At 40.6% G+C, this 14,409-nt stretch overlaps 1 protein-coding gene across 8 annotated transcripts in view; it reads left to right on the forward strand.

Annotated features, from left to right (window-relative positions):
* Positions 1–1,421: 1,421 nt before the first annotated feature.
* The window catches only part of ZNF185 (zinc finger protein 185 with LIM domain), a 176,171-nt gene continuing 163,183 nt past the window's right edge, over positions 1,422–14,409 (forward strand). For all 8 annotated transcript variants that reach the window (XM_089651926.1, XM_089651929.1, XM_089651928.1 and 5 more), the window contains exon 1: positions 1,422–1,574. The gene's annotated coding sequence lies outside the window, so the exon portion shown is untranslated. The remainder of the gene's footprint in view (positions 1,575–14,409) is intronic.

A 14,409-nucleotide genomic window follows, 5' to 3' on the forward strand; every position in this document is an offset into this window, starting at 1 on the left:
CAGAACAAACAATATTGCCATCATGTAATGAACAAATTTGAATGATAATTCGGTCAATGGACATAAATGAATCAGTTTTTTGTATGTTTTGCCACATATGCGCAGTACAAACAGTTATATTTTTAACAGAAACACGTTAACCTTTTAATTTATCGTATGTTCAGAAGAAGTTTTCCAAACTTTTCCTTCGATTTTTTGTGCCCATTAACTGGACAAAAAACAAACTGTCCAAATGACAGATTTTCAAATGATTTTGTTGTCTAGTGTATGGGCACCATAAGAGTTGTCTGTTCATGACTGGACATCTTACTGTCCTCATAGGCCTATGCCCATCATTTACTATATATCTAAAACCAGGTAAGTGTATACATCCAGCATTATCCTTAACCTAGACTAGTTAATCACATTTTCCTAGCACACGCAATTCTATGGTATTTTGGTCAGATGCCAGATAAATCACACATTTTTTTTTGGATAAAGGGAGAAGCCAAGAAACAGCCACACAAGGGTGGAGAGGAAAAAAAAAAGAAAGTGCTATAAAGCAGGAAGGCCAGCCACCTAGTGACTGTATTGGTCGTAATTAACCCCAATTATTTCATGGATGCTTTGCGAATTGGGTATGTGTTAAAAGTGTATGTACAGCCAACATTTTTTCATGATTTAGATAGGGAAGGGAAAAGGTTAAAACCCTTGTCAGTTTATTTTTTGCTGTCTGTTTGCCATTGAAAGATTTCCGTTCACCTTTTGTTCTGGTGACAACTGAAATATTTTGCTTTACCCAACATGTTCTTGTTTGGTGACAATGGTATGAATCCCCCCAGCCAGGAACACAGACAGCTATAAAAAAAACTTACAGGGTTCTAGCCCTTGACTCCTATAGCTAAAACTTTAAAAAAAGGTTTGGCTAAATTAATATTTCTGTACTTTCTAAAAATAGTTTCTAGCTCGTTTTATGAAGCTTGATGCAGCAAGCAATTAAATCCCAGTGAACGCGCACTTAGTTTAAATAGCATCAGTTATGACACCTTCTTAGAACCATTGCAAGATTTGTCAAAACACTTCAATAGTGGATGATCATAATGTCAAGTCTGAAAAAAACTTAGTCCTGTTTTTCTCTTAAAAGCGGTAGAACAGGTTAATGGAAAAACCAATAGGTGGTGATAAATGAACAATTCAAGTGATAAATCAATTCAACCTAACCATGGAAGCATATTGACAAAAAAAAGTGATGGGTGTTTGTTTCCAGGATACCAGTCTTGCGATGACGCCTTTAGTGAGAATTTGAGGAATGTAGCAATAATGCCCACTTAGAAACAGAAGAGAAAGACGAGGACAGAGGAATTTGGAGGACAAACCTGTTTAGTGCCCTAAAGGGCACAGCATGCTCTGCTCCGCCTAGTCTTCAAACCTGGGCTTGGCTTTTTTTCAGCAACAATTTCAGTCAGTACTTGCACAGGTAGCACTGAGTCACATTTTGCTGACAGCTCTGGAGGCAGGTAATACGGACACACCTGTTCTAAGGAAAACAGGGTCTGAGTTTTAACACGGAGAGCTTCCAAGCCCACACAGCACAGGTAGGAACTCTTTCATAAATTATTCTTTTTTTACCCTGCACAGAATTTTTGTTGGTTTTGGCATATTTCTCTGTCAATTGAGTGTTTTGCCTATAGCTAATCCTTTACTCATGTCTGAAGGCAATCATGCATTGGGGCCCATCGGTTTGTTGTGTGACTTTTCTGCTGACTGATGCATCACATAAAAGGGAGTGACAGTCAACTGCTCTGTTCTACACTGGCCTGTGCATGTGTATTTCAACAAACCATTAAAGTCTAGTGCAGCTCTGCATAGAAACCAATTGGCTTCCAGGTTTTACTTTTGTCAAAGCTTATTAACAAGCCAACGTAAAAGATGATTGGCTACCATGCACAGCTGCACCATATTCTCCATGTTCCAATTTTAGTATCTCTAACCCTGTGAGTCCTAGTCTGAAAAGTAATTAACAAATGTTATGTTATAAATGATCTTGTCTTTGCACAAGTATATACAAATGGTTGTCTGAAAGAGATGGAATTGTCTCCTACTGTGTTAAGTTGGCAATACAAGCGATTGACTTCTGTCGAGTGGGAACAGCCGCACACTGATCGAAATTTAGCTAGTCCCTGCTTAACCAACTGAATTTCAGTCAGCGTATAGCCAGCTTAAGACAGGCTTTCTCAGTTAGGTTTCCTCCAGAACTTACTAGGGGTTCCTTGAGCAATGAGCAATGTCTGCCTCTCACATGAGTAGCCACTGACAACAAGATTTTGGAAGGGAAATTCTTTGCAACAAACACAATTGAAAGGCGCATTATGCTCAGTGACCATTAAGCAGCAAGCCCTACACTGATTTGGCTGGTCCAGCTGAGATAGGGATGAATTTCGATCAGTGTATGACCAGATTTAAGAACCATGCAAATATTGTACTTATTAGGAGGGGTTTCAAGAGCCTGACATTTTTCATATTTCAAGGGTTCCTCCAATTTGAAAAGGTTGAAGGTTGAGAGGCTGGTGTAAGAACTTGAGTAATTTTGTTTCATTGGCTTTGCAGCAAAACTCAGTAGCGCACTGACAAGTTTGACGTTATCGCATCTCAATATTTTCTTTGCAAAGTTCCATTGGTTTCTAGAGATCTCTGCACATAGGACATTTTACTATTTTCATTGCATTTATTTGCAGTTAGCATTGCCCTTATTAGTGATGTAGTTCCTTCATATAAAATTTCACTCATCAATTTATGGTCATGCTAATGACATCTCATATTATCTTGAGATCTTTCTAAATGAAGCCTATTTAATTGAGTGTTGTTTTGTATATCTGGGATTTTCTATTCATTATGTGTCAAATTATCTACTCTATAGCTGTGTTATGCATCATATCATCTATATCTAAGCTATTGTAAGTCTCACAAAGCTTAGTTATGGTAACACTAAGTTGGAGTAGTTGCTCTTTTGAGAATTAATATTTGTATGACTCATAGCCATCGTGATTTATTACAAAAGTGTAGCTAGCTTCCACCCTTAACATGAAAAGAAGTCAGAATTCCATTTTATTCTCTGTTTTTCAGACAATGTATAATTTAATTATCACATGTGCTAGTTTAATTGCTAATTTCATATTTTCTTTTAGTTGAGACTTTGTTCGTGTTACTTTTGTTTATTGCCCTGTAACTCTGGCTTGTCAACACAACTCCATTGTTTTTTTGGCATTGAGAAGAGATAGTATCTAAAGAACACACTTCAGAATGTTGGACACAATTGTTGCATTTACATAGTGGCCTTCAATGACAGAAGTGTCTTGGTAGGCCTCCTAAACATGATTGGAATTTTCCAAGTCATTCAACCTTTCCAAGCATGGAGTGTGATTATCTGGCTAGTTGTCCTATTTTCTATGTCCTGTTTCTATCTGTGAAAACTCTTATTTATCCAGCTGTTTTATGCTATGGTGATAATAAAAAAAAACACCATTAAGAAATAGCTGCCTGTTAGTGACCACACACACCACCTTTGAGATGCCCATTAAAAATACTGTATATCATTACATTCTAGTTGATTTGGGCAACAGTTAATTGCCAGTGGGCACTCTATGATCTGAGTTCACACCATGAGTTGCCAACCTGGGGCAAAGATTCAGTCTTTTGGTTTGTCAGTTTATTTTCCTGATGACTTTTACTATTCCTATATGTGATGCATGAATTCTTTCTTTGGGAGGCTGTTGTGACTGATTGCAAGACTGATATCAGAGCCAATTAGTAGTTGGGCAAGCTGGAATTTTCCATGATCTTCCACTGTGATAAGTGGATGGATTCTGGTGATTCTCCTCAACTACTTTATAGGGAATCATGGAGGATAATAGTGAATGTGTATGCAAAGTGAAAGGAGGGTCATTTATCAGATTGTATAATGTATGGTCAGCCTTAGTCCAGCCATACACAAGATGGAGGTTGCCACTGTTTTATAACTAGACTTGCTTATATCAGCTGTATTTCTAGTGCAAATTCTCAGCCTGGGCAGGATGAAACTGCAAATGTGCATGATCAGTATATGTATTCCTCTTAATTTTTATGAGTTAAATTGAGATATAATCCTACTGGCTGTCTACAGTGATACACCAAAACACTGTAAAGAAAAAAAGGTAATACTCCCCCCCCCCCCCCCCGGTCCTTGGCAGTTCTCGCTGGTTCCAATTGTTGAGCTTCACATAAAAGCAAGAGAGAGTAAGGATATCGAGGTTTGCTGGAGGAACCAGTGAGAAGTGTGAGGAACCAAGGAGATTGCCACCCCCCGGAAGAGCCAGTTTCACAGCAGAGTTCAAAAAATTTTCAGTTTCTTCTTTCCAGATATGTCCTTAGCTGATGTGACAAGGCTTCTTTTTTTTAAAAAAAAGCACACATGTATACTATAGGGGTGCAGTTAGAGTGAAAACTTTACAGTGATTCTGAAACACACTAAACATGATGGGAAAGATATGGCAGCGCTGTGTTTACATACGACTGCACAGTCACACACCAGGATAATGACATACACCATCACAGCTACACCTGGATTACAGGGATCGCTTCACTGAATGTATGATTATTACTTCCATTGTACACAAGAGTAAAGCTTTTATCTGCTGTGTCTACAGTTATATTTGCACATCTATCAAAGGAAACAATGTGATAACCTTCAATATCAAAGAACTAGATTGGCAATTGTTTGAAGACTGTTCATGAGTTTGCTGAGATCACTCTAGCCCTGACAAGTTGGAAGGTCTAAAATAATCTCCCGTGCTTCTAAACTCAGTCTGTCATTATATGGCTTTACTTTTATTAAGGTGTGGCAACCTCTGGATTTCAAAGCTTTTTTATAGTATTTACATTTGGGAACAACCTTGTGCATTTACATCACCCATGCTTATCTGTCATTGGCTTCTAACTTAGAATGAATGAAGCCTTGGTATGAATGCAGGATCTGACCAGCTGTATCAAGCTGGCTTTAAACAGGTTGTGAAACAGAAAACACACAGCACAGTGGACTGTGCAGAATATCAAGTTACACTAGTGAAATCCAAGGCAAATGCATTTACAATATGGAAGGGATATGTAGGTGTATCAATAGCAACTGGTTTCAAGGAGTAAAAAAATAGAAAAGAGATGGTTTCATGCTAAAGTGACTGCTTATGTATCTGCTATAATCTATGTAAGTTGGCATTAAGGATAGCTGCATCAGAAGCCTTTAAGGATAATTGTTCTGCCCTATATCTTCAAAGACACATCAACCTCTGCAAAAGGGCCTTCATCACACATCAAAGAGAAAGTCAAAAGACACAGCCACTAACTCAATGCTGGCCCATACGGGGTAGAGTGTTTACCATCACTTATCAGGTTGCTAAAATTAGCTGTGAATATTTCTAAGAATTTCTGTGAAAATGTCTAAGAGCATAACTAAACTCATAGCAGACCATACGACTACAGTGGGTCTGGTGTTATAGCCATGCCAAATACTAGCAAGGTTGAAAGCAGTATACCTGTCTGAAACTGCTTTAGATATCCACCTAGCTACACGTTACTAAAATTAAGCTGCAATGATTGTGTCATGGCCTCTGGTAGGCTTAAGTAAGCCATTCACTACCAGATCCTATTGTGATTTCAGGGTCTGAGTACTGCCACTTGGCAGTTTCTTTTATCTCTGAGTCTCCATTGGTGAGGTCTCTGTTCCCAGGTCTACTCACCTCCTATGATCAACATGAAAGGCCCCACTCTCCTTAATGAATTTATAGTGTATTCTATATTATAGAGAATACAACAGGAGATGCAGAAATGCTCCTAGTTCAACAGGAACAGAGTTAAAACTTATGGCAAGGGGAACATGCCCTAATGCCACTAATAGTTAACAAAGCAGTCAAAGCCTCGATGCCTGTAACTTATATTTGCAGAAACCACAGGATTTATCTGCATAGCCAAGCCTTCATTAATGGCAGTCTGGCTTCAAGTCATAGACTTCTGTATCCCACCTAAGTGTGCGGCTTCCTTACTGGTTTAATTCATGTTAATTATTTTCCTTTTCTGGTCATAAAACCTAAAGCTCTTGTGTTCCAGAGCAGGATTATACATGTCCCATAAAGGAATGCTTGGAGAGAACCCAATAAGCAGCAGATGTAACAGAAACATCCTACAATTTATTAGATAACCAGTGCCAAGAATTACAATTCAGCGTGTCCCTAATTAAAGGTTAAATCGCTGTGAAATAATGCACTATACAGTAACTATAAAATCTCTTTGCAACTGCATTGATAGCATGGTGGCTGGCACTCCAATCTTGCTACATTAGGATTTTGGATTTGTTTTCCCTTTAAAATACTGTGATCATGGAACTTGTATTGGCTTTGGATGGTTTTATTTCTGCAATCCAGAAACATGCTCTTGTTCTTCATCTCCATGTTTGAACTATTTCTGCCACTGCAATGTTGCCAACCTACAAACTTGACCCTTGCTTAACATCTGTTTAGGGAACACAGCAACTCCACCCAATGTCTGATCACACTGCTTTTACACTCTGCTTCTGAAATCTGACCTCAGCCTTTACATTGGACTTTGCTTCTTCCTCAACCTCTTTCCTGCTTGACTTAGCCTTTGACTCTTCACTTGGTACTGCACCAGTTTCCGTTGGTTGGCTATAACTGCCAGACTGTAGGACACTCCCTACCTGTCCCACATAGTCTTTGCTTCATTATGAGCTCAAAGGAATACAGAGCCATCCAGGGGGCACCTTCTTTGTACCATGACCACCACAAAGCCCATTCCGAAATTGTATTGTCTGTCCAGCACATGCACAGATGGTGGGTTCAAACCCCACAATGCCATTCCCTGGTCCATTGCAACACTGACTCCTCATATGATCAGGTATTCTACTTGAGATACCTCAGAGCTGCTAGGATGTAGTCTCCTGCAGTGCAGATCAAAAAGGCCCTCTTCAAGGCTGAAGTCCCAGGAGAGGTGGTACAGAACATGGGAGAAATTGCTGTAGTCACTTTGTCATCCCTGACCTTCTTCTGCGGGTCCTGCAGCAGGCTGCATAAGGTCTTGGAGGCCTAGGCAGAGTCCACTGATGTGATTAGTGGTGAAGCCTAGGAAGGACTGTGCCATCTGAGAGCATTCCAGGCTTGGCAGAGCTATGGTAGGGACATTGGAAAGAGCATGGTAATACTAAAGGAAGCATCTTGATCCCTCAGCTGCAGTTTCTGTTACCTGAAGAAGGAAGCTAAATGCAGAGGTTTTAGTATACATTGGGAGGTGGTCCCAACTCTGTGGGGCCCCAAAAGAGAAGATTGGATGTATAAAGGAAAGATGGGTGAAAGAGCTGTGCTGCACTCTGTGCTGAAAAGACAGATACAGAATGTTTAACTTTGCTTGTGGCGTTCCATGTCAAAGATTTTTCTAGTATATCAATGTGCTAGGTCATGGAAAAGTTAAAGTGTGCAAAATGCATTTATGTGTTGACATTCCTTTATTCTGGCCTCAGGCCAGGGATGTTCTGAGCGGGCTTCAGGCCAGGAGAATGACATAAGATGGGGGAGAGTTTCTCAGCAACAAGTGGGTGGCTGTCCTATCTGAAAAGAAGTGTACAGTTTGGCACCAACACCTTACAAACTCCCATGAACACACTGTTCACATACGCTCAGGTCATCTGACATAGGTTCCATTTGAGAGGTCCTCTACTCCTTCAGGAGGGTAGAAGTCTTTCAACTAGTCAGCACTACCTTGCAAACCAAGCAGGTTTACAGTGAGTATATTAAACTCAGGACCCTGTCGACCTGAACCAGTGCAGCATATTATGAGTTGTACCAAGCCAACCACCTGAGGCCTAACTGCGTACTGGCCCACTTTACACACTTCCATTCAGTTATTCAGGCATTCTCTTGAAATAACACAAATCTTGAACCAAAAGCATGGCTTCCAAAGATTGGCAAGTAAAAAAAGGCACTTGTGGCTTCAGTCCATATAACCGGCATCTTCTAGTACCATTCTAAGGTCTTATTCCCTTAAGTCAATGCTGAGTATAAGGTGCCTTCAAACCCAAATCAAGGGAAGCCCATGTGAAGGAGCCAGGCAGTGTTCCACCAGTGCACGTCTACAACTTATTTCTCTAAGATACATGTTACTCCCTGCTTCTGGACTCCATCCATCCAATACATATAAGGCAGGATTGGTAGGTCACTTCCTGTAAGGAGGGGTCCAAACTAAAAGGGATAGATTAACTCCTTCCTAGAAGAACCCCCAATTGTTCTGTCCCAGAGCATCAGAATTGTAACATTCACACCTTCAGTGTTTCAGGTGAAGACCTCTAGCTTGGACTCTGGAGAGAGCCTGGCAGTAATAATGTAGGGATCACGAACCATGACATATTTTCAATGGTTTAACAGACCAAGAGGATACATCAAATGGCACTGTTCAGTATTTGGCCTCCGCTGCTTGACAAAGGTGCATGTAAAAAAAAATTTAATTAATCAGCTAACCTTGTATGACCAGCCTTACTTTGTTCCAACATCTAATTAGCAACATCCCATCCTAACACACTGCTCTAGACTTACTCTTCCATTTGATTGCCAGACTTTGGGCGCAGGTACAAAAAGCCTGTTCTTGCTTATCATCAGATGAAAATAAAAGCGACCTGCACTCTAAACTATGCTCTTCTGAGTTTCTTTATTGGATCATCCATAATAGATATACAACCACTGTGTCTCCAAGAAAAGAAACCTACTCCTCCTTAGTGTGTTTCACCACAGCGTGGTTTGATCACAAGGATTAAGCTCATTGTGGTAAAATGCATCAAGGTGGAGTTGGTTTCTTTGGTAAGAGGTACTGTATCTGTACATGCATGATGGATGATCCAATAAAGTAATTTAAAAGGGAATAGTTTGGAGTGTGGATCCTATCCTTTTAAATGTAAACATCCCCTGCACACAAGCTAACATCTTAATAAAATTGTCAAACATCTGTTTTTTCTGTTCTGGTAACCACTGTTATTGGGACATACCTGTGAGGACAATTTCCTAGGACAGACAAAGACATCGGGAGAAAAAAAAACTGTCAGACATTTTAACTATTCCCTCCTCTGCCAAAGCATGTTTACTATTGTCTGTGTTCACATTTGAGGGATTTTCTCTTCATTTCTGTCTTGGTGACCATCTATACTGGGGCACGAAACGATAGAGAGCCTCACCAGTGGGGACAAAATTAATCTTAAAAAAACTGACTTGTGTGTGGTTCTAACCCTTCCCACTCCATCCAAATAGTAGTTTAAAAGCAGTTTTGATTAGTACAAAGCCTATTCTAAAGACTCCTTGACCTCTTCAAGCCTTTGGGTGTCAGGAAAGGTGTGGCAACTAACAGAGTTCAGGTATGTGTCAGGAGGAAGGAGAGTAACCACATTCTAACTTAGAAAATTAGATCTTATCATTCAAGATGAATCATTAGAAAACTAACAGAATCATTCAAAAGTAAACAATCGTGGAATGATCATGGCTGCACAGAGGAATAATAGCTTAATATATTTAAAGTGGTATTTAAACTGAAATTTAGGTATGGACAATTTCTCATTGTTAGTGAACACAGGAAATCACTCTCTCAGAATGGGTGCCATTCAGAGAACACCTTGCATTTTCATAATAAATGCAAAGTGTTCTGTGATTAGACAAGCTGGGGAGTTGTAACATCATACTATGCTTCTCTACCTGCTCTTATCATAGAACATTTTGCATTAATTGAGAAAAAAACTAATGCAGCCACCACATTTAAGCATTTGCAATATATTAGTTTGTTTTGGGACTTTTTTTTTTTTTAAGTAAACGCGTAAACTTTTGCCTATGCAAGAATATTAATATTCAGGCTGTACTAATTATGATTGTACATGAAGAATTTATATTGCCTTTTTCTGATTGGAGCCCCTTTTCAGGTGACAATTAAAGGAACAAAAGGTATACCGCTCAAGCAAACAATCCAGATCAATCCACAAAAGGTGCAGGCCCTGGCTCGCCACCCCACACGATGCAACAGGAAGAAGGGTCAGTCGCACACCGGAAGATAGATGAATAACGTGTGTATTTATTGATCCATAGGACACACAGAACACCAGGACATGAATACAGGACTTAACGCGTTTCACATGATCTCGTGCCCAATCATAATTGGTTATGATTGGGCACGAGATCGTGTGAAACGCGTTAACAAGTCCTGTATTTATGTCCTGGTGTTCTGTGTGTCCTATGGATCAATAAATACACACGTTATTCATCTATCCAGTGTGCGGCTGACCCTTCTTCCTGTTGCAGTTGACAATTTGCTGCTGTGCTCCTTAACCCCTTGACGCTCGGTGCGCTCCCAGCACCAAGACCGCGGTGTCACTGAGAGCCCCGGGTCCCGTTCTAACGATCGGGACCCGGGACTCCCGATTCCGGGTCACGTGATCGCTGTGATAGCCTCTGATTGGCTATCACAGTGATCAATCACTGTGCAGCCCGGCCTCCTTGTTTTCTCTCTCTCTATGAATGGAGAAGAGAGATACATTGTATCTCTCAAACTCCTGACATAGAGAGATAAAAAAAAAAGTTTGTAAAAAAAAAAAAGGAAAAAAAAGATAAATAAATATTAAAAAATAAAATAAAAAATAAAGAAAAATACCTAGATCAAGGTTTGATCTAGTTCAGTACCAGGGTTAGTGTTTGGGTCAAGGTCAAAGGTCAAGGGCAAAGGTGAGGGTCAAAGGTCAGGATTTTAAAAAAAATTGGTATCAGTGTCAGTTAGTGTTAATGTCAATGTCAGTGACAGTGTGTTTTATGTAAAAAAAAAATTAAAAAAAAGACAAAAACAAAATGCGCACTGTTGTTTCTGGACTGTACTACGGGTACAAACAACAAATAACATACACATATATGGTATCGCTGCGATCGTCAAGAACTGGAGAATTTATTTTGGGTTGTTCTTTGGTGGTAGGTTATGGTCGTAACAAGAAACACACAGTTAAATTTAAAAAAATGATTTTTTTTACTATTTTGGCCCAGTTTTCCTTTAATAATAAAAAAAAATTAGGAGCTATCCATTACCATTTACCACCAAATGAAAGCCCAATTTGTCCTGAAAAAAACGCGGTATAATCCACCTGGATGTACAAAGTAGTTGTGATGATATGTACGGTTTTACTAACACATGTCAACGTTGCAGAATTGTGCTTAGGCATTTAGATTTGTTTTACCCTTAGGCGTGAAGGGGTTAAGATATGTCAGATGGGAGGCTGTCATCAAGGCCACTCACTGAGAGCTTCTTGCCAGTTCATCAGGAACCAATTGAAATTCACATGCATGGCCAGCTTTAGAAGATGGTAGAAAGTGCAGGGTCACACAGCTGACAGGTAAGATACTGTTAGACTTCAGGTGCCCTCTGACCCCCTGATTGCTTGTCATTGCAAAGGCAATGGCATATTTTTGTTTTAGCAGGTTCCTTTGTCTCTGCCACTCAAACCAATAATAGAATACATATTTTTAAAGTTGTTTACTGTCATCTATACAATTGTTTTTTTCAAGCTTAAAAAATGATTATAAAATATTTGTGTTGGCAAACAGATTTTATACATTTTGATTTAATGGCATACCAAAATGTATGTGTAGCCCACAGTGGTTACAATTCTGGTTAAAGAATTTTAAAGGTATCCCAGTGTATCTGTTTTGAATGACCCATTTGAAGTGTTTCCTAAACACTTCTGCATTTTTGAGAATGTTCCATATAAACAAGCTGCTTAATGACACTGCAGAGGTGATCCGGTACTTGACGTCACATACAGGACAGCTGCATCATGATTTCTGAGAACTTTAAAGAAGACCTAAGCCAAGATATCAAAAACATTAAATTGCTTGGGAACCAGAAATCCCAGCACTTGAGTGGAGAAACTATTATATCCAGGGCCACAATCCTCCTAAGGTCATTGGTAGCCTCACATAGTTGTGCTGCTCTCTCTCAGTTCTCCATGGATGTTTCATGCATATGATCTAGAATGTAATACGGAATGGTATTACAGGTATCCCAGGTCAGGAGGTCTAATCTTGAATACTCCTCTCCTTACTGTGTCCCACATTGTATTTATTACTGAATAAAATAGCAGATCACTTTCATTTACATAATGATTTGTATTCTTTTGTAAACTGGGAGTTTCTTAAAGCGTTTTTCCACTCTTGCAGCTAAATTGGGATAACACCTACTTTATATTTACCACATGTCCCTATTTACATAGCATAACTTAAAAAAAAGTAGCACCCTTCTAACGTAGTATACTAGGCAATTTTTTATGGCTCCTTCTGTAATCAAGTGAGCAGTGATCATTTGTCCTGGTCGGTTCAGGGTTTCACAGGCCAGTAGTTTGATTGCTTCCCCCTGCCCTGGAAGAAGTTTCTAGAGCTTAGGGAGTGATAATTCAAATAACTAGCCTGAATATTGATCAGGGCCTAGCCAATCCCTGGGGAGGTGTGCTCATATGTTGGCTGGGAAGCTGATAAATAGTCTGAAGCCCTAGAGCAAGGGTCTCTAAACTTTCTAAACAAAGGGCCAGTTTACTGTCCTTCAGACTTTAGAGCGGGGCGAACTGTGGCCACTGGAAGTAGAAAAGGTCCCGATATCAGTGGGGAAATAACAATTTCCCATTGTTGGTGTCAGTAGGAGGAATAGTGCCCCATCATTGGTGTCAGTGGGAGGAATAGTGTCCCATTGTTGGTGTCAGTGAAAGGAATAGTGCCCCATCATTGGTGTCAGTGAGAGGAATAGTGTCCCATCATTGGTGTCAGTGAAACGAATAGTGCCCCATCATTGGTGTCAGCGAAAGGAATAGTGCCCCATCATTTGTGTCAGTGTGGGGAATAGTGCCCCATCATTGGTATCAGTGGGTAGAGTAGTGCCCCATCATTGGTGTCAGTGGAAGTAATAGTGCCCCAAGGGACAGATAAAAGCAAGCAAAGGGCGCATCTGGCCCCAGAGCCACAGTTTGGAGACCACTGCCCTAGTGAGAGTGTGTTTCTCCAGGATGGAGCTGTCTAAGCATCAGAGGGCTATTGCCCCCGAGGCATCCTGTGGACTTTGTTGCTGTTCTGTGAGAACTCATTGGTGTCAGAGCTGAGATCTGGAAGTGATCTGGAACTGACTGCAGGACTTCACCAAAAAGATCTGGTCTAGAGAGGGACTGTCTCACTCACTGGGTTGTGTTTGGGGAAGGCTGGAGGATGGCAGTTATCTTGGGGACTTGTGAGTAATGACCATAAATTGATTACTGGTGACTGTATGCTTCAGGGATATAAGTGCCATAGATAGCTTGGACTGAGACAGCTCACATAGGGACTCATATATTGGCCATTCCTCGTCCTCTGAAGTGTACTGGACTGTGAGCTTAAAGTGATTCTAAAGGCATAATTTAAAAAAAAAAAAAACATGCCTATACTTACCTGCTGTGTACAGTGGTTTTGCAAAGAGCAGCCTAGATCCTCCTTGTCTCAGCTCTCCTGGCTCCTCCTGTCTGTTGGGTGCCCCCCGGCAAGACGCTTGCTATGGGGGCACCCGCTGCTCTGTGTGTCCATTCACACATGGAGCCGTGGCTCAGCCCCACCCTCTCTCTCTTCTCATTGGCTCCCACTGCTGTCTCATTTAATGAGAAGAGGGAGTCCCAGGATAGCTGAGACTCCAGTGCACATTGTTGGATCGAGAGGTGTTTAGGGGAGGGCTGGGGATACTGCACACAGAAGGTTGTAAACCTTCAGCCTTTACAACCACTTTAAAGAAGAGTGCCCTCCTGTACTTTGCAGTGTTCCTGAGAATGCACTGGGTCCCAATTGCTGTGCAGTGGTGCAAGGTTACCAGATGCCAAAGAGACTTGGTCCCCATCTGTGAGGCATTACATTGTCCAATATTCACAGTTGCTTAAGCAGAAGATTGTCCTCTCACGACCAATTACTAACCGTTTTGGAATATCCTATGCCACCAACCCCTATCCTTTTACATGTTTTGTCAGCAATTAAGGAATCTGCATGTTGGAGCGAGAGTGAATGAATTGTTGCTTGGGTGGCTAGTAGTTTCTGTGTTGTTTGGGGGAGAACCACTTGAAATCTGCTGTTCCTATGGGGGTAGTGCTACATAAATATTTTTAAAAATTGCAGCATCGTTTTTTAGGTGATATTTTCAGCACGGAAAAATTCTACTTAAGCTGGCCATAGATGGGTACTTTTTTTGTTCAACCAGTGGCACTGCTCAATGGAAAAATACACTGATCAGTAGCTGCAGCTGATTGGCTGCAGTGGATGATTGACAGAAGTTTTCCAACTTCTGTCGAGCAGGGATGGTCACACACTGTTCAAAATGTGG

The sequence above is a fragment of the Staurois parvus genome, unplaced genomic scaffold (genome assembly GCF_062004578.1).
Source record: "Staurois parvus isolate SC_StPar_1 unplaced genomic scaffold, SC_StPar_1.0 ptg000668l, whole genome shotgun sequence".
Lineage (NCBI taxonomy): Eukaryota > Metazoa > Chordata > Amphibia > Anura > Ranidae > Staurois > Staurois parvus.